Source organism: Halichoerus grypus, chromosome 6 (assembly GCF_964656455.1).
Source record: "Halichoerus grypus chromosome 6, mHalGry1.hap1.1, whole genome shotgun sequence".
Classification (NCBI taxonomy): Eukaryota; Metazoa; Chordata; class Mammalia; order Carnivora; family Phocidae; genus Halichoerus; species Halichoerus grypus.
In genome coordinates this window covers 20,213,675-20,237,516 of record NC_135717.1, presented here as the reverse complement: position 1 = coordinate 20,237,516, position 23,842 = coordinate 20,213,675, and the positions used below count along the sequence as shown (strand labels likewise).

General features: G+C 46.5%; 1 protein-coding gene, 1 long non-coding RNA gene and 1 pseudogene across 17 annotated transcripts in view; 1 reads left to right on the top strand and 2 right to left on the bottom strand.

The window, feature by feature from the left end:
* Positions 1 to 23,842, top strand: part of LOC144382244 (uncharacterized) — a 129,776-nt gene that overhangs the window by 71,863 nt on the left and 34,071 nt on the right. The window lies entirely within an intron of this gene.
* Positions 1 to 23,842, bottom strand: part of LOC118550307 (uncharacterized) — a 114,090-nt gene that overhangs the window by 67,209 nt on the left and 23,039 nt on the right. For 5 of the 16 annotated variants that reach the window (XR_013448795.1, XR_013448793.1, XR_013448792.1 and 2 more), the window contains 3 exons: positions 16,043 to 16,174; positions 15,433 to 15,604; positions 14,076 to 14,195 (listed from right to left, as the gene is read on the bottom strand). The gene's annotated coding sequence lies outside the window, so the exon portion shown is untranslated. Of the gene's footprint in view, positions 1 to 4; positions 498 to 649; positions 889 to 11,299; positions 11,873 to 14,075; positions 14,196 to 15,432; positions 15,605 to 16,034; positions 16,175 to 23,842 lie in introns of those variants that run through there. The other 11 variants (XR_013448804.1, XR_013448806.1, XR_013448797.1 and 8 more) reach the window with 10 other exon arrangements.
* On the bottom strand, positions 5,170 to 10,629 carry LOC118552941 (thyroid receptor-interacting protein 11 pseudogene; annotated as a pseudogene).

Sequence of the window (23,842 nt, the reverse complement as noted above, 5' to 3'; positions counted from 1 at the left end):
TGTGGACTCCAACGCTGGGGAGATGGACTGGCATGCCCGCAGGAAGAGGACACTCATCTGTGGGGCCGACCCACCCAGCTCCCTTTCCCCATAAACACCCAGGACATGTGCACCATGTCTGAATAGCTGGAGACAGAAACAAAAACCCATGACTTTATGGGGCTAGAAATGAAATAGTCTCCTGAGGGAATCTGTAGAGTGGGAAAAGGGGGGAGGGGAAGCAGTCCACACTGAGAGAAGGTAGGGCTGTAGCAGAAGATGGTTTGGCTTTATCAATGTCTGCGCTGTGGGTCCTGTGCTCTTTCACTTACCACTCCACTGCCTAAACCTCTTTGGCACAAGATCGCCATCCTCAGGGTTATGGGGGAAACATCCGTGGCACCCTGTGGCACAGTGAGGGTATCAATTCACACCCTGACTTATGCCAGGAGACTTGAGACCATACGACCATTGCCACGACAGAGGCTCCAACCCTGATGATGCTGATTTGAGACTCTCTGGAAGAAAAAACGGAGAAAGATGAACAGGGTAAAAAGACACTCCCTAACCCAAGCATATATCCAGGACCAAACAAACCCAAGAAAAGGAGGAATGGAAGAAAGAAAACTGGATACAGGAAGAGGAACCCCCCAAATTAATTCAACATAGGTTCACAATTTGACGCAATTGGAAATCCAAAATTTACAGGGGCGCCTGGGTGGTTCGGATGGTTAGGCGTCTGAATTCGGCTCCAGCTGTGATCCCGGGGTCCTGGGATTGAGCCCCATGAGAGGCTCCCTGCTTGGAGGGGAGTCAGTCGGCTTCTCCCTCTGCCTCTGTCTACAGCTCCCCCTGGTTCCTGCTCTTTCACACTTGCTTGCTGTCTCTCTCTCAAATGAAGGAATAAACCTTAAAAAAAAAAAAGAAATCCAAAATTACTAAGATAATTTATATGGCAAAAGATAAAAGGAGGTCAATTGGCTTTTGGCCCTCTAAAACATAGGTTCTGAATTAACTTTAATGTCTGCTAAGATGTACCAGTTGGGTAACCTTCATGGACTCAATACCAGGGCTCCAATTATGGTTATACCTAGTAAAATAACCATATTTTCTAGCTTCTGTATTTAATGCTTTGACATCAGGCCTTGCTGACTTTGGAGGGACTGTCCCTGGCAGGCTTCCTTAATTCTTAGAAAAAGTCAACAACTTGCCTGTGAGCATACCTTTCACATCTAAACCAACCAGTACAGAACCCTTACCCCCCAACCACCTCCTCTTAAGAAGCTCTGGGCCACTATGCCCTGCCCTGATCACCCCAAGGGCAGGGACAGACTACTGCAGACACCACTATGGCCTGGAGCCCACTGAAATTATTCAAACTAGCCAGTCTTAAACGTGCTTATCCTGCCTCACCTGTCCCTTCCCATGGAAACCACAATAAAGGGTCTTGCCCACATTTTCCCTTCACTCCCTCTTTCTCCTGACCAATCCTGGTGCTTCCCCAGATGGCCCTCCATGGCTCTCAGAACCTCCTTTCTTGGGATCTGTAAATCTACAAAACTTCTTCCATTGTGACAGTTACTTCTATATCTTCCTGACTTATCATACCTGATTAAAATAAATCCTGGTCCCCTTAAAACCTTGAGACCCCTAGGGGCACCTGGGTGGGTCAGTGGGCTATGCTTTCTGCTCAGGTCATGATCTCAGAGTCATAGGATCCAGCTCCATGTTAGGCTCCATGCTCAGGGTGGAGTCAGCTTGGGATTCTCTCACTCGGCCCTTCCGTCCCCCCTCCCCCCCCCACTGGGCTCGTGCACTAAGTGTCTCTCTCTTTCAAAGAAAGAAATAAAATCTTTAAAAAAACACAAGGGAGCCCAACAAATTTAACGATGGGGAATATTTTGCTAATATAGATTTGGTCAGTATGTTCTGTTCCATGCGTATTTCAACATCCTCTCAGTCAAATGTGCCTTGACTTTGAAGGGGACACATTTTACCTTGTTAAGCACAGGGCACCCAAACCTCTCTGCTATCACAGGCATCTTTGTGGGCAGGATCTTCCTGCACCCGTCTTTCTCCAGGAACATAGGTATGACATCACATCTACGACTACCTACGTGAGGACATCTGTTTGACACACTTGTTAAGGACATACAGGTGCAGGGGCCACTGGGTGGCTCAGTCCATTAAGCGTCTGCCTTCGGCTCAGGTCACGAACCCAGCGTCCTGGGAACAAGCCCCGCATCAGGCTCCCCGCTCACTGGGAAGCCTGCTTCTCCCTCTCCCTCTGCCCCTACCAGCCCCTTGTACTCTCACTCTCGGGCTCTTTCAAGTAACCAAATAAAATCCTTAGAAACAAAGAAGGACGTAGAAGTTCAAAGTCTGTCAGTATTTTTTTTTTGGTTCTGGAGGCAACATATTCCTTGTTTATAAATTTTACATAAGCCCATTTAGGCTGTTACTTGTCAATGAGCCCATGCTGGGTGGGGCTCCCCTCAACAAAAGGCTCTAGGATCTGTCCAAAACACCTGTGAGGGGGCGACTGGCTGGCTCAGTTGGTCAAGCGTCTGCCTTTGGCTCAGGTCATGATCGCAGGGTCCTGAGATCCAGCCTGGCAGGGGACTCCCTGTTCAGTGGGGAGCCTGCTTCTTCTCCCACTCCCTTTGACCTCCTCCTCCAGCTCCAACTGTCTCTCAAATACATAAATAAAATCTTAAAAAAAAAAAAAATCACCCGTTAGTGCCCTAAGGAAAAAGGCTTTAGCAACTACCTCTCCAGCTTCCTGGAGTCCCTGGAATTGTCCATGGACTCCCAATGCAAGAAATGGCCCTCCTTGGCCCTGGGTTATAGACCATGAAAGAAGCAATTGCTGACCATGCACTGGGCTCTCCTGGAAACGGAGTCTCTCACAGACTCTGAGCCTTCATGTCCTGCTGTGTGCTATTCCTCGGGTCATGATACCCCCACCAGCTCAATGTAGTTACCAAGGCCTTCTTGCTACAGGCTGAAGCCAAAGTCTGCATATCCAACCTGCAGGTGGGGGTGGCTGCTTCTATCCACTGTCCATTGCCAGATTCCATGGTGCTGGAGGACGTCAGCCTTTCCTTCTACCCCTTGGCTACCTCAGGATTCCCTTGGGATCAACTGAGTGACCATCAATGACAGTTGATACATTTTGGTTTTGAAGACCAACTCCCCCTCTTGGTCACGTGACAATTTCACTTCCTAGAGAAGCACCTGTCCTACTCCTTACAAGTCTCAGTCCCAGGTTGAAATTGATGTCTAGATATCAGAGTCCACTGTGATGGAAAGCCTGAGATTAAGATTCAATAGGAAGTGTTGTCTTGGTATCAGGGAACATCAGAGGGCCTCCAATGGCCTCGGCCTCACTCAAAGTTCCCTTCCCCCTCTGCTCCCACAGATCAGGTCTCCTGGCCAAACGACCTTCTTTATCCCAGGGACCAGGCACACTTTCTCCCCAAGGAGTAAGGTCCATTTCCCTGACAGCGTGTGGAATTATCCAGCAAGCCAGTCATGCCCTCCTGCAGGAAGAAGGGCTCACCGTCACTCTCCTGTTACTACAAGGTCTGCCCCCGCCCCAAAGCCCTTCTTCATTCTGCTCCCAGGTAAAACCCCCTTGTGGCCCTGCATGGTGTGGGCCATGAGCATACATGGGTAATAAATTACTGTCGAGCTCATCTGTTCAGCATCCAGACATCCCATAACTTTAGGGTGGGAATCACTCCCTTTACCAATGGGTGAAGAGGAGAAAAATGAAATCCTTCTGCTTTGTACCTTTGTCAAGGCACAATGATGAGGCTCATGCACTTGAAGTTATTTGGATAATAATCTATTTGGGGCTTGTAAGAATTCCCTGGGGCTAAAGGGCGGCCTGTATGTGAATGATGAGCAGGAGGGAAGGCTGCAAAAGCAAGGGCTTGGATGGTCTCTTAAAGGTCGAACTCCAAGCAATGAGGGAACCCACAAATAATGACAGCAGGAAGTCACATCAGATTTTCATCTCAGTTCGCCCTGACAGCAGCATGGAGAATGGATTCAAAGGAGGCCGAGAGTGGAACCAGCAAGATCAGTAGGCAGTCTACTGCACTAGTCTGTGCAAGAGACAGGAATGGGTGAACTAGAGCACTGGCAACAGAAAGGGAGGGAAGGAGTTAAGATATTTGGCAGGCGGAAGATACAGCAGAATGGAAAATTAATGGAATCAGATCTTTAAAGAAGTCTAAATGGGAGGCGCTTGGGTGGTCAGTCAGTTTAGTGTCTGCCTTTGGTTCAGGTCATGATCTCAGTGACCCGGGAATCAAGCACCACATCAGGCTCCCTGCTCAGCAAGGGGCCTGCTTCTCCTTCGCCCTCTGCCACCCGCCCTGCCTGTGCTCTCCTGCTCTCGCTGTCAAATAAATAAATAATATCTTAAAAAAAAAAAAAGAAGAAGAAAAAGAAAAGAAGTCTGAATGGATGGTTTCCAGAGTATAGTGGAGTAATTAGCCTGGAACTGCAAATGAAGATTTGCAGTGGCTTTTGAGGAAATGAACAAGGGAGTTGACCATGGACATTTGAAGTAAAAACCGATTAAATACTGATCAATAGGAGCTAGTTAAGTAATTTAGGGTATATCCATAAATGCCTGCATTTCCTTTTAAAGAATGAATTGGAATTCATTCACATTTGTAAAGATCTCGAAGGCAGAGTGATTTTTTTTTTTAAAAGCAAGTGATAGAATACTATACGCCCAAATAGACAAATATACATATATTTCTAAAGGCCTGAGATAAATCAGGTTACCCATGAAGTAGATTCCCAGGCAACATAAAATGAAATGGAAAAAACAAAACTAAAAAAGGAGAAAGAGAAATGGGACATAGATGGGAAAATCAAACTTGCATTTTTTAAAAAAATGTATTCATCTTAAACTTTCATGCTATACACCCAGTTTCTCAAACAAGGCGTGGGTGCTCATGTATTTGATAAGTTTGGAACATTAAAACAAGTTGATGTTTTCCTTACCAAAGGTATATGTAGATAGGTGCTCCTTATGGAAACATCAAAGCATTACAAACAATACTGGAAGTACCATTGACCACAGCCCCCAACCCCACCAGTGTCTACTCTCATAAGAAATAACCACCATTTTCAGTTTGGTGAATACCTCTGCAGTCATGAAAAGATGCCTTTTTTTGTTAACTCATAAAAGAATATTTTTATTAAGCTGAAAGCAAGACTGCAAATATATTACGTTTTGCAAAAGGACATTTTGGGATAAGGTAAACACACAGAGCGACTTGGGGTCTTTCGAGCGCTGTCTCATCTCTGGCTTGAGAATCCTCTATTCCTTTGAGAGGCCTTTGGCCGCCATTCCAACCTTCTTGGCAGGTGACAGTATTTGGGGTGTGTACGTGGGCAAACCATCAGTGACGGCATTTAGAAGAAGGTGCTCCGATCCATCCGTTTCCGGTCCAGGTGGGGTAATAAGAGACACAGTTGGTGCGGGGCTTCGCATCTTTCTTCCGGGATGTGGATCCTAGGGTAGCGTTCAGATGTGGTGGGCCCTGTTTCATAGCCAGTTTTCCCCTTCCTCCGGAATCTGGGGGCTTCGCGTCATGAGCAGAGGGCTTTGGTGGTGGCAAAGCTGAATGAGATTCCGCTTCTAGAAACTGGACGAAAAGTCCTGAAAAAGAATTCTTGGCCATAGGTAGGTGATTTGGCTTCACACGTGTGTTGGGGGCGCTTTTGGATCCAGGCCCCCGAGTCAACCAGCTGGTAACACCACCTGGCCCTTCATTGAACAGCTGCCGCATCTGGTCTTCTCGGATCCCCAGCATGCTTCCCATCAACCTTAAGGCTTCCTGCCGTTCAGCATCAGGTGCTTGGAAAGATCCCAGGAAGAGGCTCCTTAGTAGGCTTTTGTCCACCATTCCTTCGGACTTACTGACTAAGTTCATCAGTTTCTTCTGTGTGTCCTCCAGGATTTCCTGCTGGACCTCATTCTGTTTCTGGAATTCTTGGAGTTGGTCTTCCTTCAGCTCCAAGTCAGCATTGGTTTTATGTAATCGTCCCTGCAATGACTTCAGTTTTCCTTCTAGGCTGTCTGCCTTTTCCATCCATTCGGCGAGTTCCAACTTGAGGTCAGCTAGGATGTGACCATACTGCTTCCCTTCTTCCTGGGAGGCAGCAAGCTGGAGCGCGGTGTCCTCTTTCTGCTGGGTCACCACGTGCAGCTGCTCCTGCAGCGACTCTACCTGCACACTGGCTCCTCGGCTGGCATTTGCCATGGCAGTGGAAGACAAAACGAGTTTTCCCCGCAAGACCGTCACTTCCTTCCTGAGTTGAGCCACTTTGTCTTCTGAGGCCAGAGCTTCCCGGCGATGAGCGTCTTCGGCTTCTAGAGCGAGGTGTCGCCGTCTCTCCAGCTCCTGGGTTAGGCGTAATTCGCTCTCACGTAAATGGTGAACCTCCTTCTGGAGGGCACAGGTTTCCGTTTGTTTCTGTTTCAGGGCCAACAGGACTTCATCTCTCCCCTGTTGGCCCAGAACTGTCTTTCCCTGCATTGATGTAAGTGCACTGACCAGCCGGTTCAATACCCCGGTCTCGTGCTCTTCTTTCTCTTGCAATAGTTGCTCCAAAGCAAGTGCCTTCTCTTTCATCGCAGCACCCTGGGATTCCTCCTCTCTCCGCATCACTGAAAGCAGCCTATCTGTCTCTTGCAATGCCTCATTTCCCACTTCCTTTTCTATAGAGTTTTCCTCGACTTTTGCATTTTCCTCTTTCAGTTGACACATATCCACTTCCAACTCTGCTATTCTCTCCTTCAGATTGGTGACCGTCTGCCTCAAAAGTTCATTTGCACTCACTTGGCTATGGAAGTTCTCCTGTAAAGAAAGCAAGTCCTCACTTTTCACTTGGATTCGGAGCTCCTGATCCTGAATGAAGTTTTGTAGAACGGCCTGTTTCTCCTTCAGCTGCTCGATGTCAGAATCCCTGTGTTCCTGTTCTTGGCCTTCTCCTTCCCACGTGGCAGCCACTGAATCGATCCATCTCTGCTTATCTTCCTGGAGGGCTCGAATCATTCTATCTTTTTCTTGCATGGATTTTCTCAGCTCTTCTACCTCCGCTTGGAGCAACTGAGAAGCCTCACTCACTCTGTCAGATTTCATGGCCTCCAGAGAGTCCACTGACTCTGAGGAGTCGGGGGAGGGCTGGAGGAAAATCATGTCCAGTTTCCCTAGAAGGAGATCCTTGGCATTGCAAAGCTCCCTGATGCTGAGCTGAATTTGTGCCAGTTCCTTCTCTAAATGTTGTAATTTTATTTCATTGCCTTTGTACGTTTGGATCAGGTCACTAGAGGTCGTCTGTAGCTCTGAATCTTTCTCGCTGCTGGCGAAAGCCCGCGCCTGGAGTTGTGCCAGAGCTCTCTGAAGCTGGGGTGACTCACGCTTCATATTTTGGACTGTGGTCATCGCCTGCTGTTTCCACTCTTCCATGATCTTCACTCGCTGTTTTAATGTGTCCCGTTCCTGTAGAAGCTGCTTGAACTGACCCATATTAACGCCTCGAACCTCATTACCAGTGCTGGATGGTTGCAGGAGTGTCAATAAAGTCTGACATTTCTGACTTAACGCATCCACTTCGAGGTCTTTCTCTTGAACAATGTGTGATAAATTCTGAATCGTTTCTCTAAACATCTCCTGACTACTACTGTCAATTCTAGTGGACAGTTTTTGATTTTCCTCTTGCATCCGCCGGAGGTCTGCTTCTGTGGCAGCCATTCTATCTGCCATTTTGTCATACTCTGTCTTCAGATTGCTGTTCTCCCTCGTTTTCTCATTTAAGACAGCCAAGACCTGTTCGCTTTTCCAAGCATGCTCCTGCAATTGCCGCTGAAGTCGCTCCACGTCCCCGTTCTGGCTGTGAGAAGCCGCAGAGATCCTGCTGGAAAGACCCTGAATCTCCAAGTCTTTCTGCTGGATAATCTGAGTTAGTTTACCAATCTCCTCTTTGGAGAGCCGATCGATCTGTTCCGTCAGTCGGATGTTCTGTTCAGTTAGAAGCTTCATCTCCAGTTCGTGTTCTTTGATTCCTAGGACTGATCTTTGAGTTTCGGCTTCACGTGAATCAAGCTTTTCGCTTCCGTTTTCTCTAGGAAGAGGCTGACTGGTTGTGACCTCCACATCATCACAGTCTTCTGTTGGAATGTGCTGGCTTTTGTCAGGCAACCGGGCTTTCATTTGTTCTATCGTGTCCTGCAAATGCTGAATCTCCTCGTCTTTCGCTGAAAGGAGCTGAGCGTGTTCAATATTCATCTGCTCCTGCCGGTATTGGAGATGCTCCACTTTCTGCTTCTGCTCTTGTAAAGAATGAAGCAGTCCTATCTTCCCCTGCTGCTGGTTGTGAATGATCTTCTGTTGCTCTCTGATTTCCTCCTCGAGATCATCCTTTAACTCCTGCAGTTGAAACACCTCACACTCTAGTTCTATGATCTCGTCTAGGATTTTAGGGTCGACCGCAGGAACAGAGCGACTCTGTTGTCTTAGGCTCTCCAGTTCTTCTCTCACATGATGATTTTCGCCTGTCACGGATGAGAGACCCCTGTCTTTGTCCTCCACGGAGGGCTGGAAAATGTCACTGCTTCTGAAGGTTTGGGTAGACTGGCCGAATTCCTCCTGAAGCTCTGGACTTCCTGTAAGTTCTTCAATATACATCTCTTTCTCTTTAATGAGTTGTGTCAATTGCTTCTGCTCCTCCAGAGCAGAGGACAGCATTTCCTTCATTTCTTTACGGTCAGCGTCCACCTGCTCGATCCTCTTTTTGAGGTGTACTATTTCCAGGTCTTTCTCTTGACTGTGTTGAATGAAATGCACATGCTCTAAAGGGGACAATTCTTTGATAGTTTGCTCATACTTGTTTGTTTCCTCCAACAGCTTCTTTTCCGCCCGAGCCAATTTTGCTATTAACCGTCCTTTTTCTATTTTTAAAGCCCTCACAGCAGTGTTGTTTTCCAGAGAATCCTCGTTGTTCCGGAGAATAGATTCTTCCAGCTGATGTCTTACATCCTGGAGCGCCAAAACCAACTTTTGGTTTTCTGCTCTGAGATCGGAACCAACGTTGTTTAAACTGTCATTCAGCCGCTCCATTTCTGCAAGCTGTTGCTTCAACCTTCTAAGCTCAGTTTCCCTTTCTTGAAGTAAGTCATCTTTCCTATGACTGGCAGACTCTTGATGTTGCAGGTCTTCTATCCGTTTTTCATACTCGAGGAGTTGTTTGCGGTGCCTGTCAATGATGTTGGCCAGTTTTTCTTGATGGACACTGTGCAGTATCGCAACTCCGAGTTGATGTTCCTCCATCTCCCTCATGCGCCTCTCTTCTAGGTCCCTGATGGTGCTCTTCAGTTTCCAGATGGCATTGGAGTCTGAGCTATTTGGTCCCTTGGACAAATGTTTCCAAAGTGTAAGATCAGCCTCCAGTGTTTTGATCTCATTGAGGAGTCTGTTGATTTCTGTCTGAGATGATATGACATCAGCAAAGTCCATCGTGAGATCCGAGTTGTAGCCGGTCAAGGAAGTCTCACGGCCATCCACTCCCCCCTGGGAATGGCCTAGGCCAGAGCCCAGGCCACCAACCCAGGAGCACATCTCCGCGGGTCATAGAACTGTCGTGGTCCGCTGTGGAAAAGCGTCCAGCGCAGTCGGACTACCCCGCCAAGTGTCCCAGAACCCCTGCTTGCGCCAGGCTAAGAATCAGAAGACAATAGGCGTTTCTAGGCAACGCCTGCGTGGGCCCGGCACCCGCCTCCCCTGCGCAGGCCACGTTGCTAGGAAAGGCCGAGGCCTCGGGCCTTCCCAGGGCCGACTCTGGCCACTGGTGCCGGTCCCAGCCGCTCAGCCCCACGACTTCCCACGCAGGGTGGGCCCCTTCCCCTTCTCTCCCTGCTTCCTGGCTGTCCTGGGTGGGCCCCTAGTGAGTGCTCCTGCCTGACTGCCCCCAGGTGCCTGCCCACAGAAAATGCATGTGGCCCTGGACTTTCCCCCTAAGTGGTATCTCGGTACACAACTCCTGCGGCTTGTGCTTTCCACACAACAGTATCTTTTTAATCGAGGTGACTAGTACACAGGCACACGCATCCATTCACCTAGGAGAGCAGATCGCAGGTGCATTTGACAGATATCTACACCCGCGCAGAGGCACGGCCCTCAAGGAGACTTTGGGCATTTCCAGCCTCCAGAGGCTCCAGAGTGTTCTGTCCCGCCGTGCCCTGCCAGCTCTGCGGGGACAGTGCGTCCCACACCGGGGTTTGGCGGTTCACCGGCGGCTCCGTGCGCTGGGTGCATCCGCTGCCTCGCGGAGGTGTGCGGCTTGACCCGGCAGGGGGTCGCGGGCGGCGGCGGTGGCGGTGCCGGATAGGGGGCCTCCGGGCCCTGCACAGGGCGGCCCCGGGGTTCCCGCCATGGGTGGAGGAGGGGCTGGGTACCGCGTCCCGGGTCTGGCCTCCCAAGGCCCCGACCCGCCGCGCCACTGGATGAGAGGCGGCGAGGGCGGGGCGCCGGCCCCAGAGCCGCCTCCACTGCCGCCTCGGGTGGACATGAAGCGATGTCGGCCCCCCTCCCCCCGGGCGATTCCTCGAGCTGCCCAGCCCTGGCCGTGCCGGACGCCGCCGCCGCCAGGAAGAAGCAATGCAGCTGCATGAAGCAGCTGACCCACCAGACCGTGGGAAGGCGAGTGCGTCGGTCCGGGTCGGCAGGAGCCCGTACCAGGCGCGGGCGCGGGAGGGCCGGCTGCTCTCCTGGTCGCGCGCTCTGGTCCCTCGCCGCCGCCCCACATCAGGCCTCGGGGTCCGGGCCTGGGGCTGCGCCACGCAAGACCTGGAGCCCGGCTCGGTGCCGCTGCCCGAGCCCCTGGGGAGCAGCGGGGTGGCTCGGCCGTCCCCGTCGCCCTCTGTCCAGGCCCCACCCACCATCGCCCTGGGCGGACTGGACCGGAGCCTTCCCCTGCCCTCCCCCGGGGTTTGCCCTGGGTGAAAACTCCGCTAACCAGTGAGCCCCAGGCCGAGCGGACGCTGTGCTCTGCGGGCGATGCTCTCAGGCTTTCCGGGTCGCCCCGCCCTGCAGACCCTCCACCTCCCAGTGCCTGACGGCACTAAATAAGGAAGGGGCCATCGGAGCCCATGGGATCCGCCCAGGACGTTCGGGCGTCCATCCAGGGACTGTAGAGGTGCCGCTGTCTCCAGACCCGGGCCCCTATGACCAGACTGCCCAAGATCTTGACATTGAGAAATTGGGAACTGGGAGGAAAGAACTGTGGAAACGCCTTGGGACGACTTTTAGTGTAATTTTGAAGAGCTTTTTAAAAAGCCTTTCTCCCTTTGGATTTGGAAGCCGATCCTTCTCCAGGTTTCTTTGGGACTGCTTTAATGCTTGACAGGAAACATGATCCATTATGAAATGACAGAACAGACCGGAATTTGTAGAGCATCAGGCTGTTGCAACAGGAACCGTTGGTGGTGTTGAGAGCTCCTGCAGGTGACTGTCATGCACCCCGTTATCGGGGGCACATCTTTCAACGTCTTTGGGGCAGTTGGCTGTACTGGACCTACTGTTTATGCTGGGAGACATATGAAAGTGGGAGTTTTCCACAGCTTTTGCTTCTTTTTTTCCCCAATAGTGGGGTCAAAAGGGGAGTTCAGTTTGACCAAAGCACGTGTGTGAATGGCACGTCCATCCTGTGTGTTATCCATTCATAGAGCATTGCGAGGCCACGTTCCGTCCCAAGATCGAGGACCTTGTGAGCAACCCTTGTGAGGTTCCGTGGTGCTGTGCAGCTTTCTCGTGACTATCATTGGAAAGTCGACGTCAGAATACTTACTTGGGAGAAGATCTTCATCCTGAGGACGAATACACAGTAAGTTTTCTAATTCTGTATTCCCTCATACATTGACCGACCATCTTCATGGACTGAACACTAGGCCCCAAACAGCAAAGGTGTACTTAGCACCTTAAATTAGGAACACTATGGTCAGAAATGTATTTTTAGGTGACTTTGGTCTCCGCATGGAGAACGGATGGAGGACAAAAGTTAGGAGGATCTCACAGCCATCCAGGAAGAAGGTCCAGGGAAGAAGTCATGGGGAGCCTGAACTGGGGGAGCCGCCACTGGGATGGACGTGGGGACGCACTGAGAGGTGCTGGGAAAGTAGGACCTAACAGAGTTTTCCAAAACCCAGACTGAGACAGATTAGGGAGGGTCAGGAAACCAATGTGGGGCGGGGGGGAGTGGGACCAGCATTTAGGGGATCAAATAGGATACAAGAGCAAATATCACAAAGCACCCGGCACGGTGAGGGCGAGCACTGTCTTGTGGTACTACTACTTTTTCTGTGAGAGGAGAGCACCGTGGGGGGAAAGGGCCGGCACTCTGGAGCCGGGGAATGGGCTTCCGATCCCAGCTCCACCACGTGTCTGCCTCGAGGCGCTGGAAGTCACTAACCTCCCCGGGCCAAGCGTTCCTCGTCTGCACAGTAGAGAAAGTGACAGCACCTCACGGGGTTGTGAGGATTCCTGAGGAAATAAATACACGAGAGCCTCTCCCAGCAGGACCTGCCCTAGTAAGCGCCGTGGCTGTGCCTTTATGACTTGTGACACGGGACACAGACGTGGGGCCTGAGGTACAGACACACCGTGAATCGACAGACCGCAAAGACCCCCCTGAACAAGCACAAGGCCCTGTGTAGAGAACAGGGAAGGAACCCGGACTTGCAGGAGCTGCAGTCCATATTGTCCTGGTTCTGCCACTAACCAGACCCATCGCCTTTCCTGTGAATGAGCGTAGTTACATACACCTGTTCTTGCCCCCTAACAGAGCAGGTGAGGGACCAAATCAGGGAATAGCTACAAAAGGCCTTTGTTTCATATCACCATCACCCAGCCTTGCACAGCCCCAAACCGTACCGAGGACACTGTCATGATGACAATAAAATCATCGTTATCAGACATGGATGGAACTAGAGGGTGTTATGCTGAGCGAAATAAGTCAATCAGAGAAAGACACGTATCATATGACCTCACTGATAGGAAGAATTCTTCATCTCAGGAAACAAACTGAGGGTTGCTGGAGTCGTGGGGGGTGGGAGGGATGGTGTGGCTGGGTGGTAAGACATTGGGGAGGGTATGTGCTATGGTGAGCGCTGTGAATTGTGGAAGACTGTTGAATCACAGATCCGTACCTCTGAAACAAATAATACATTATATGTTAAGAAAAAAAAAGAAGAAGATAGCAGGAGGGGAAGAATGAAGGGGGGGAAATTGGAGGGGGAGATGAACCATGAGACACTATGGACTCTGAAAAACAAACTGAGGGTTCTAGGGGAGCGAGGTGGGAGGATGGGTTAGCCTGGTGATGGGTATTGGGGAAGGCACGTTCTGCATGGAGCACTGGGTGTTATGCACAAACAACGAATCACGGAACACTACATCAAAAACTAATGATGAGGGGCGCCTGGGTGGCTCAGTCGTTAAGCGTCTGCCTTCGGCTCAGGTCATGATCCCAGGATCCTGGGATCGAGCCCCGCATGGGGCTCCCCGCTCAGCGGGAAGCCTGCTTCTCCCTCTCCCACTTCCCCCTGCTTGTGTTCCCTCTCTCGCTGTCAATCTCTCTGTCAAATAAATAAATAAAATCTTTAAAAACAAAAACAAAAAACAACTAATGATGTAATGAATGGTGATTAACATAACATAATAAAAAAGGAAACCTCTTCCTTATCGTCAATATGGCAGATGCAGGGGCTCTGGGTCTCACAATTCCACTGGCAGGGCTCTTCCACACGTGCTGAGGACATGTCTACAAGGATTTTTTTCATAACCCCTGTTGCAACAGCAAAGGATGGGAAGCCAGGCACCTATCCTTCACCGAGGCCCTGGTGACATCACATATGTGGCTGAGGGTGGCAGCAGGTGCAAGCAGCTGGGGACAGGGGCGCGAGACAGGCAGTCACTGCATTCCTTCTGAATATATTTTTAACATTTTTGAACCAGGCGGGCATCTTCACAAATGAAACAATTCGGGAAAGAAGAAGGGGAATTTTCATTTACCTTTAATCTCCAGAAGGTGGTATCTATCCCAGCCCCAAGATTTAGAATTTGATAATGATTCTGTCTTCCGCAGAAATGCCTTTAGCAGCTGGCTGACGCCTTGGACTCGAGCAAAATATCCTGAGAGACAGAGACAAGCTATCGCTCAGTGAGGTTGGAAATCATCCCTGCAGAGCCCACCCCAGGAGAAGAGCAAATGAGGACTCTTCTGCTCTTCTTTGGGGTCAGCGGTTTATCTGTGGACTTCATGGGAGAAAGAGTGACTTTCACATTCTCTTGTTTTTTGTTTTATGTTATGTTAATCACCATATAGTACTTCAGTAGTTTTTGAAATAGCGTTCCATGATTCATTATTTGCGTGCAACACCCAGTTTTTTTTTTAAAGCTGTTTGAACTCAAGTAAGTACAATCTACTTGATGGTGGAATTAACCATCTTTAAAAAAAGTCTCATAATTTTACATAAGAAAGCCAAGGGTTTTACATAAAAAATCAGATCTAAATGTTCCTCTTGGAAATGTACTTTCTCTTGGTTAGGTGTAAGCCTCTCAGGACTCTGTCAAAACTCAACAGTGTGAGATCATGACGAAAATAAGATTCTGGGGTCAGGAAATGGGGCAGATAAATGTCAAAGCAAAAAAAAAAAAAAAAAAGAAAAGCCGTATTGCCACCACGTTCCCTTCCTCTCCATCCTGTGTGGTAAGAGCCCCTGTTTATAAAGTGGCCTCATAGACCGTCTGCGGGAGGGGAAGGCATGAGCAAACGTTGCCGAATAAATGGACTGGTTCAGCTGTGGGGTGGGGAGCTGGAGTGAAGGCGATGAGAAATAAAAGAGGGGAAAATGGAAAATAGTATCTGTTCTAAGAGGGGGAAATGGAAGATAATATCTGTTCTAAAGCCCTGTTGCTTAAAGTATAACTACTTTAAGAACAAAATCTCAGTAGCATTTAGAAACTTACTGCAATGGGGGGCACCTGGGTGGCTCAGTTGTTGAGCATCTGCCTTTGGCTCAGGTCATGATCCCAGGGTCCTGGGATCGAGTCCCGCATTGGGCTCCCTGCTCAGCGGGGAGACTGCTTCTCCCTCTCCCACTCCCCTTGCTTGTGTTCCCTCTCTCGCTGTCTCTCTCTCTCTGTGTCAAATAAATAAATAAAATCTGTAAAAAAAAAAAAAAAAAAAGAAACTTACTGCAATGGGACATAGGAATTCTATATCTATTGATTCTCCTAATAAATAACTTGAGCTTCTATTTTATGTGTCTCTTGCATTTTATTTTTGTAGGAAATCATTTTTCATGTATGTCATAGAATATCGTCCACAACAGATAGATTATTGGAACAAAACTTTAAAGATGCTCACCACATGTTGCCTGGGAAGCCCTCTCCTAGTGGGTCCGGTCTGGAGATGCCAGCCCATGCAGAGGAAGAAGGAAGGAAGGCCGGCTGACACCCTGCCTGGGGCGTCCAGCTCCCAGGGCCCCAAGGTGGGTTCCCACCTCTGTAGCACTGGTTAGGAAAGCTGCCTCAGGAGCCTGGGAGACAGGATTTCAGGCCTCTTAGCCAGGCCTGGCCCCATCTCCCTGATGCCTGGGTTCACCCTCAGCTCCAAGTAAGGTCCATGGCCTTATTCTCAGGAACCACCACTTTACACTTTCATTTCTTACAGAATCTACCCATAGGCTCCATCTTTAGGGTGAGGATTCCCTGCATGCCCAAGGACTGTGGTCATTTGGTCAATTTCTCAATCTGACTAAGTCACCCTCCCATCTCAAATCCCTTCACTGCCTTGATAGAAAGGACTTCAGAGCCTAACAGTGTTACCATCATTTTACTAAGGTCAAGAAAGTAATTCCTTACTTGACCAGACAGTTCACAGTAAAAGATAATATAAATGGCTCTTAAACATATAAAAACGATCTTCAACTTCACCCCCAAAAGAAGAGGAATATAAAATAAAATTACTGGGGCACCCGGGTGGCTCAGTCGTTAAACCTCTGCCTTTGGCTCAGGTCATGATCCCAGGGTCCTGGGTTCGAGCCCCGCTTCGGGCTCCCTGCTCCTCGGGAAGCCTGCTTGTGTTCCATCTCTCACTGTGTCTCTCTCTGTCAAATAAAGAAAGAAAATCTTTAAAAAAATTATACAATAAAATTACTGAAGACACCATCTTTCACATATCAGATTAACCACGATGAAAAGGTTTCTAATACACTGTGTTGGTGAGGATGTTGGGAAATGAGCACTTCCATTCGCCACTGGAGAGAGTGAACACTGGAACTCCCTCTTTTGAAGAATGAATCCCTAAAAGTTCATCTACCTCCAAAGGCTAACAGAGGCACGTCTGGTACTCCATTACAAATGTCGGCAGACTCAGCCATCCGCCTTGGTGCTCACACACATGGCCCGTCACCGTCCCCATGGCAGCCATTTCTTCCCTTTCTTTACTCATGCGCCTACCTCCTTCCCCAAGACCCTAGACAGCACAGAACCTCACCTCGTCCCTCACCTAGAAAACCTGCCACCACTTATTCCCTCAGCAAACCCACTGGTGAGAGCCAGTCAGAGAACTCTGCTCGACCGGAAGTTCTGTGTCCATAGGAAAGGAGATCCACGATTGTTCCGGAAAACTCACGATGGACTACCTAAGTATTTCCCCCGGCTCTGGATTAGGAACCAGTCCTTCCACACCCTTTAAGCAAGTCATAGTGGGAAAACCAGGAACAAAGAAACACAACAGCTACAACCTAGAAAATGTTATAGTAGCCTTCACTTTCTGGTCTACACTATAACCTGGAAAATGCTATGGTAGCCTAAACTCTCCCCAGTCTACACTACAAGGAACCAAAATTTTAGTGTTCTAAACCAGGGAGCTGAAGCCCAGATTACCACTGAAGGGCTTCTGACAACCGTTGAGGGAACCAGCCTTAGGACAAGGAGAAGTAGGGGAAGGAGACTGGATCCCTAAAACCATGCAAAGCCATTGTGGGCCTATAACCTGCTCTGCCCCTCGTCGGATAATGTGAATTAATAAATGCCCCTCATGTGAATTAATAAATGTCTTTACCATTTCAACCAAATGGAGGGGCACCTGAGTGGCTCAGTCAGCTGAACGGCCAACTCTTGGTTTAGGCTCAGGTCATAATCTCAGGGTCCTGGAATCGAGCCCCTTGTCAGACTCTGCACTCAGCGGGGAGTCTGCTTGCTTCAGGATTTTCTCTCCCTCTGCCCCTCTCCCCCCACTCTCTAAAATAAATAAATCTTTTAAAAAAAGGAATAAATCGAGGGAGGGAGGCAAGATGGTGGAACAGTAGGGGAGCTCGTTTCATCTGGCCCCATGAATGTAGCTAGATAACTATCAAATCATCCTGGACACCTATGAATTTAGGAGCATATATATTTATAATTGTTATATCTTCTTGTTGGGTAGACCCTTTAAGTATGATATAGCATCCTTCTTCATCGCTTACTCCAGTCTTTGGTTTAAAATCTAATTTGTCTGATAGGAGGATTGCTACCCCAGCTTTCTTTTGAGGTCCATTAGCATGATCAGTGGATCTCTACCCCCTCACTTTCGACCTGGAGGTGTCTTTAGGTATAAAATGAGTCTCTGGTAGATAGCATATGGATGTGTCTTGCTTTTGAGCAGCCAATTACATAAACCAATTAATAACCAAATGAAGGAAACACAATGAGAATAATACAATAACCGTAGGGGACTTCAACACCACACTCACAGCAATGCACAGATCATCTAAGCAGATGATCAACAAGGAAACAAGGGCTCTGCATGACACACTGGACCAGATGGACTTCACAGATATATCACAGCATGCCATCCTAAAGCAACAGAATACACATTCTTCTACAGGGCACATGGAACATTCTCCAGAAGAGATCCCATACCGGGGCACAAATCAGGTCTCAACCGATACCAAAAGATTGGGATTATTCCCTGCATATTTTCAGATCACTATGCTTTGAAACAGGAACTGAATCACAACACGAAATATGGAAGGAACTCAAACACTCGGAGGCTAAAGAGCATCCTACTGAAGAATGATTGCATCAACCAGGAAATTAAAGAAGAATTAAAAAATTTCATGGAAGCGAATGAAAATGAAAACACAGCTGTTCAAAACCTTTTGGATACAGCAAGTGTGGACCTAAGAGGAAAGTACATAGCAATACAAGCTTTTCTCAAAAAACTAGAAAAGTCTCCAATACACAAGCTAACCTTATGCCTAAAGAAGCTGGAGAATGAACAGCAAATAAAGCCTAAACCAAGCAGGAGAAGAGAAATTATAGAGATTAGAGCAGAAAACAATGAAATAGAAACCAGAAGAACAGTAGAACAATCGATGAAACTAGGAGCTGGTTCTTTGAAATTATTAATAAGTTTGATGAACCTGAAGCCACACTTATCCAAAAGAAAGGTTCGGAAAGGACCCAAAATAATAATGTCATGAATGAAAGAGGAGAGATCACGACCAACACCAAGGAAATACAAACTATCTTCAGAACATACTATGACCAACTATATGACAACAAATTAGGTCATCTGAAAGAAATGGATGCATTCCTGGAAACTTATAAACTACCAAAACTGAATCAGGAAGAAATAGAAAACCAGTGGGTGAGCACGGAGTTCGGCCGGAGACCGGGGAGACGGGAGTGATTGTCTGCTTTTCTCTGGGGGCTCACTGAGGAGCGGGGCCCCGAGTTCTCGGCTCCTCTGGGATGGAGATTGGGAGGCCGCCATTTTCGCTCTCATCCTCCAAAGCTGTACCTAAAGCTTGCAGGGAACAAACGCTCCCGAGAGCAAACCCGAGCAGATTACTTAGCCCGGATTACTTGGTGGGGCAATTCCATCTCTGGCAAAGACATTTGGGAACCATGACAACAGGCCCCTCCCCCAGAAGATCAGCAAGAACAGCCAGCCAAGACCAAGTTTACCGATCAATGAGAACGACAGAACTCCAGCGCTAGGGGAATAATGCACATAGAATTCATGGCTTTTTTACCATGATTCTTCAGTCTTTCAAAGTTAATTTTTTTTAACTGTCTTTTTTTATTTTTTTGAATTTTTCTTTTTCCCTTTTTCAACCAACATCTCATCAATCCCTTTTTTAAAAAACATTTTTATTTTTCATTTTTAGAGTCATATTCTATCCCTTCATAGTAGTTACCCTTATTTTTGGCATATATATATAAGTTGTTCTCTCTTCAAAATTGTGAGATACAGTTTCTTCTAACAGATCAAAATATACCCTAAATCTCTAGTATATGGCTTTGTTCTAGTCTCCTGCCTGATCACATTCTCTCCCTTTTTTTTTCCTCTCTTTTTTTTAAATCCTCTTCTTTCTTTTTTCAAACAACTTCTTATCAATTCCTTTTATAAAATTTTTTATAATTTTCATCTTTAGAGTCATATTCCATCCCTTCATCATATCAACCCTTATTTTTGTACATATATAAGTTTTTCTTTCTTTAAAATTTTGGGAGGCACCTTCTTCTAACAGACCAAAATACACCCAAAATCTAGTGTGTGGCACCGATCTATGCACCAGCCTGATCATATTTGATCATATCCTGTTTTTTGTGTTTTGTTTTGTTCTGTTTTTGTTTGTTTTTATCTTTATCTTTTTCTTTTTCTTTTTTTCTTTCTTTCCCTTTCTTTTCCCCCGGCTTTGGGTCTTTTCTGATTTGTTTAGAGTATATTTTCTGGGGATGTTGTTACCCTGTTAGCATTTTGTTCTCTCAGTCACCTATTCTCCTCTGGACAAAATGACAAGATGGAAAAACTCACCTCAACAAAAAGAACAAGAGGCAGTACCGACTGCCAGGGACCTACTCAATACGGACATTAGTATGATGTCGGACCTAGAGTTCAGAATCATGATTTTAAAGATACTAGCTGCGCTTGAAAAAAGCATGGAAGCTATTAGAGAAACCCTTTCTGGAGAAATAAAAGAACTAAAATCTAACCAAGTCAAAATCAAAAAGGCTATTAATGAGGTGCAATCAAAAATGGAGACTCTAACTGCTAGAATAAATGAGGCAAAACAGGGAATTAGTGATATAGAAGACCAAATGATGGAAAATAAAGAAGCTGAGACAGAGAGATAAACAATTACTGGATCACGCTGGCAGAATTCAAAAGATAAGTGATACCATAAGATGAAACAACATTAGAATAATTGGGATCCCAGAAGAAAAAGAAAGAGAGAGGGGGCCAGAAGGTATATTGGAGCAAATTATACCAGAGAACTTCCCTAATTTGGGGAAGGAAACAGGCATCAAAATCCAGGAGGCACAGAGAACCCCTCTCAAAGTCAATAAAAATACGTCAACAACCCGACATCTAATAGTAAAACTTATGAGTCTCAGAGCCAAAGAGAAAATCCTGAAACCAGCTCAGGAGAAGAGATATGTAACCTATAATGGTAGAAACATTAGACTGCCAACAGACCTATCCACAGAGACCTGGCAGGCCAGAAAGGACTGGCATGATATATTCAGAGCACTAAGAAAAATATGCAGCCAAGAATACTATATCCAGCTAGGCTGTCATTGAAAATAGAAGGAGAGATAAAAAGCTTCCAGGACAAACAAAAACTAAAGAAATTTGCAAACACGAAACCAGCCCTACAAGAGATCTTGAAAGGGGTCCTCTAAGCAAAGAGAGGGCCTAAAAGCAACATAGGCCAGAAAGGAACACAGACAATATACAGTAACAGTCACCTTACAGGCAATACAATGGCACTAAATTCATATCTTTCAATAGTTACCCTGAATGTAAATGGGCTAAATGCCCCAATCAAAAGACACAGGCTATCAGATTGGATAAAAAAAACAAGACCCATGTATATGCTGTCTGCAAGAGACTCATTTTAGACCTAAAGACACCCCCAGATTGAAAGTGAGGGGGTGGAAAACCATTTACCATGCTAATGGACACCAAAAGAAAGCTGCGGTGGCAATTCTTATATCAGACAAATTAGATTTTAAACCAAAGACTGTAATAAGAGATGAGGAAGGACACTATATCCTACTTAAAGGGTCTATCCAACAAGAAGATCTAACAATTTTAAATATCTATGCCCCTAACGTGGGAGCAGCCAATTATATAAGTCAATTAATAACAAAAGCAAAGAAACACATTGACAACAATACAATAATACTGGGGGACTTTAACACCCCCCTCACTGAAATGGACAGATCATCTAAGCAAAAGATCAACAAGGAAATAAAGACTTTAAATGACACACTGGACCAAATGGACCTCACAGATATATTCAGAACATTCCATACCAAAGCAACGAAATACACATTCTTCTCTAGTGCCCATGGAACATTCTTCAGAATAGATCACATCCTAGGTCACAAATCAGGTCTCAACCGGTACCAAAAGATTGGGATCATTCCCTGCATATTTTCAGACCACAATGCTTTGAAACTAGAACTCAATCCCAAGAGGTAAGTCGGAAAGAACTCAAATACATGGAGCCTAAAGAGCATCCTACTAAAGAATGAATGGTTCAAACAGAAACTTAAAGAAGAATTAAAAAAATTCATAGAAACCAATGAAAAAGAAAACACAATTGTTCAAAATCTTTGGGATGCAGCAAAGGCAGTCCTAAGAGGAAAGTATATAGCAATACAAACCTTTCTCAAGAAACAAGAAAGGTCTCAAATATACAACCTAACCCTACACCTAAAGGAGCTGGAGAAAGAACAGCAAATAAAACCTAAACCCAGCAAGAGAAGAGAAATAATAAAGATCAGAGCAGAAATCAATGAAATGGAAACCAAAAGAACAGTAGAAGAGGTCAACGAAACTAGGAGCTGGTTCTTTGAAAGAATTAACAAGATTGATAAACCCCTGGCCAGACTTATCAAAAAGAAAAGAGAAATGACCCAAATCAACAAAATCATGAATGAAAGAGGAGAGATCACAACCAACACCAAAGAAATACAAACAATTATAAGAACATATTAGGAGCAACTCTATGCCAGCAAATTAGATAACCTGGAAGTAATGGATGCATTCCTAGAAATGTATCAACTACCAAAACTGAACCAGGAACAAATAGAAAACCTGAACAGACCTATAACCACTAAGAAAATTGAAGCAGTCATCAAAAATCTCCCAAAACACAAAAGCCCAGGGCCAGATGGCTTCCCAGGGGAATTCTACCAAACATTTAAAGAAGAATTAATACCTATTCTTCTGAAACGGTTCCAAAAATAGAAATGGAAGGAAAACTTCCAAACTCGTTTTATGAGGCCACCATTACCTTGATCCCAAAACCAGACAAAGACTCCATCAAAAAGAAGAATTACAGACCAATATCCTTGATGAACGTGGATGCAAAAATTCTCCCCAAAATACTAGCCAATAGGATCCAACAGTACATTAAAAGGATTATTCACCACGATCAAGTGGGATTTATCCCTGGGCTGCAAGGTTGGTTCAACATCCGCAAATCAATCAACATGATACAATACATTAACAAAAGAAAGAACAAGAATCATATGATCCTCTCAATAGATGCAGAAAAAGCATTTGACAAAGTACAGCATCCTTTCTTGATCAAAACTCTTCAGAGTATAGGCATAGAGGGTACATACCTCAATATCATAAAAGCCATCTATGAAAAACCTACAGCGAATATCATTCTCAATGGGGAAACACTGAGAGCTTTCCCCCCTAACGTGAGGAACGTGGCAGGGATGTCCACTATCACCACTGCTATTCAACATAGTATTAGAAGTCCTAGCCACAGCAATCAGACAACAAAAAGAGATAAAAGGGATCCGAATCGGCAAAGAAGAAGTCAAACTCTCACTGTTTGCAGATGATATGATACTTTATGTGGAAAACCCAAAAGACTCCACCCCAAAACTGCTAGAACTCATACAGGAATTCAGTCAAGTGGCAGGATATAAAATCAATGCACAGAAATCAGTGACATTCCTGTACACCAACAACAAGACAGAAGAAAGAGAAGTTAAGGAGTTGATCCCATTTACAATTGCACCCAGAACCATAAGATACCTAGGAATAAAACTAACCAAAGAAGCAAAGCATCTGTACTCAGAAAACTATAAAATACTCATGAAAGAAATCGAGGAAGACACAAAGAAATGGAAAAACGTTCCATGCTCATGGATTGGAAGAACAAATATTGTGAAGATGTCAATGCTACCTAGAGCAATCTACACATTCAATGCAATCCCCATCAAAATACCATCCACTTTTTTCAAAGAAATGGAACAAATAATCCTAAAATTTGTATGGAACCAGAAAAGACCCCGCATAGCCAGAGGAATGTTGAAAAAGAAAAGCAAAGCTGGCGGCATCACAATTCCGGACTTCCAGCTCTATTACAAAGCTGTCATCATCAAGACAGTATGGTACTGGCACAAAAACAGACACATCGATCAATGGAACAGAATAGAGAGCCCAGAAGTGGACCCTCAACTCTATGGTCAACTAATCTTTGACAAAGCAGGAAAGAATGTCCAATGGAAAAAAGACAGTCTCTACAACAAATGGTGTTGGGAAAATTGGACAGCCACATGCAGAAGAATGAAACTGGACCATTTCCTAACACCACACACAAAGGTAGACTCAAAATGGTTGAAAGACCTAAATGTGAGACAGGAGTCCATCAACATCCTAAAGGAGAACACAGGCAGCAACCTCTTCGACCTCAGCCGCAGCAACTTCTTCCTAGAAACATCGCCAAAGGCAAGGGAAGCAAGGGCAA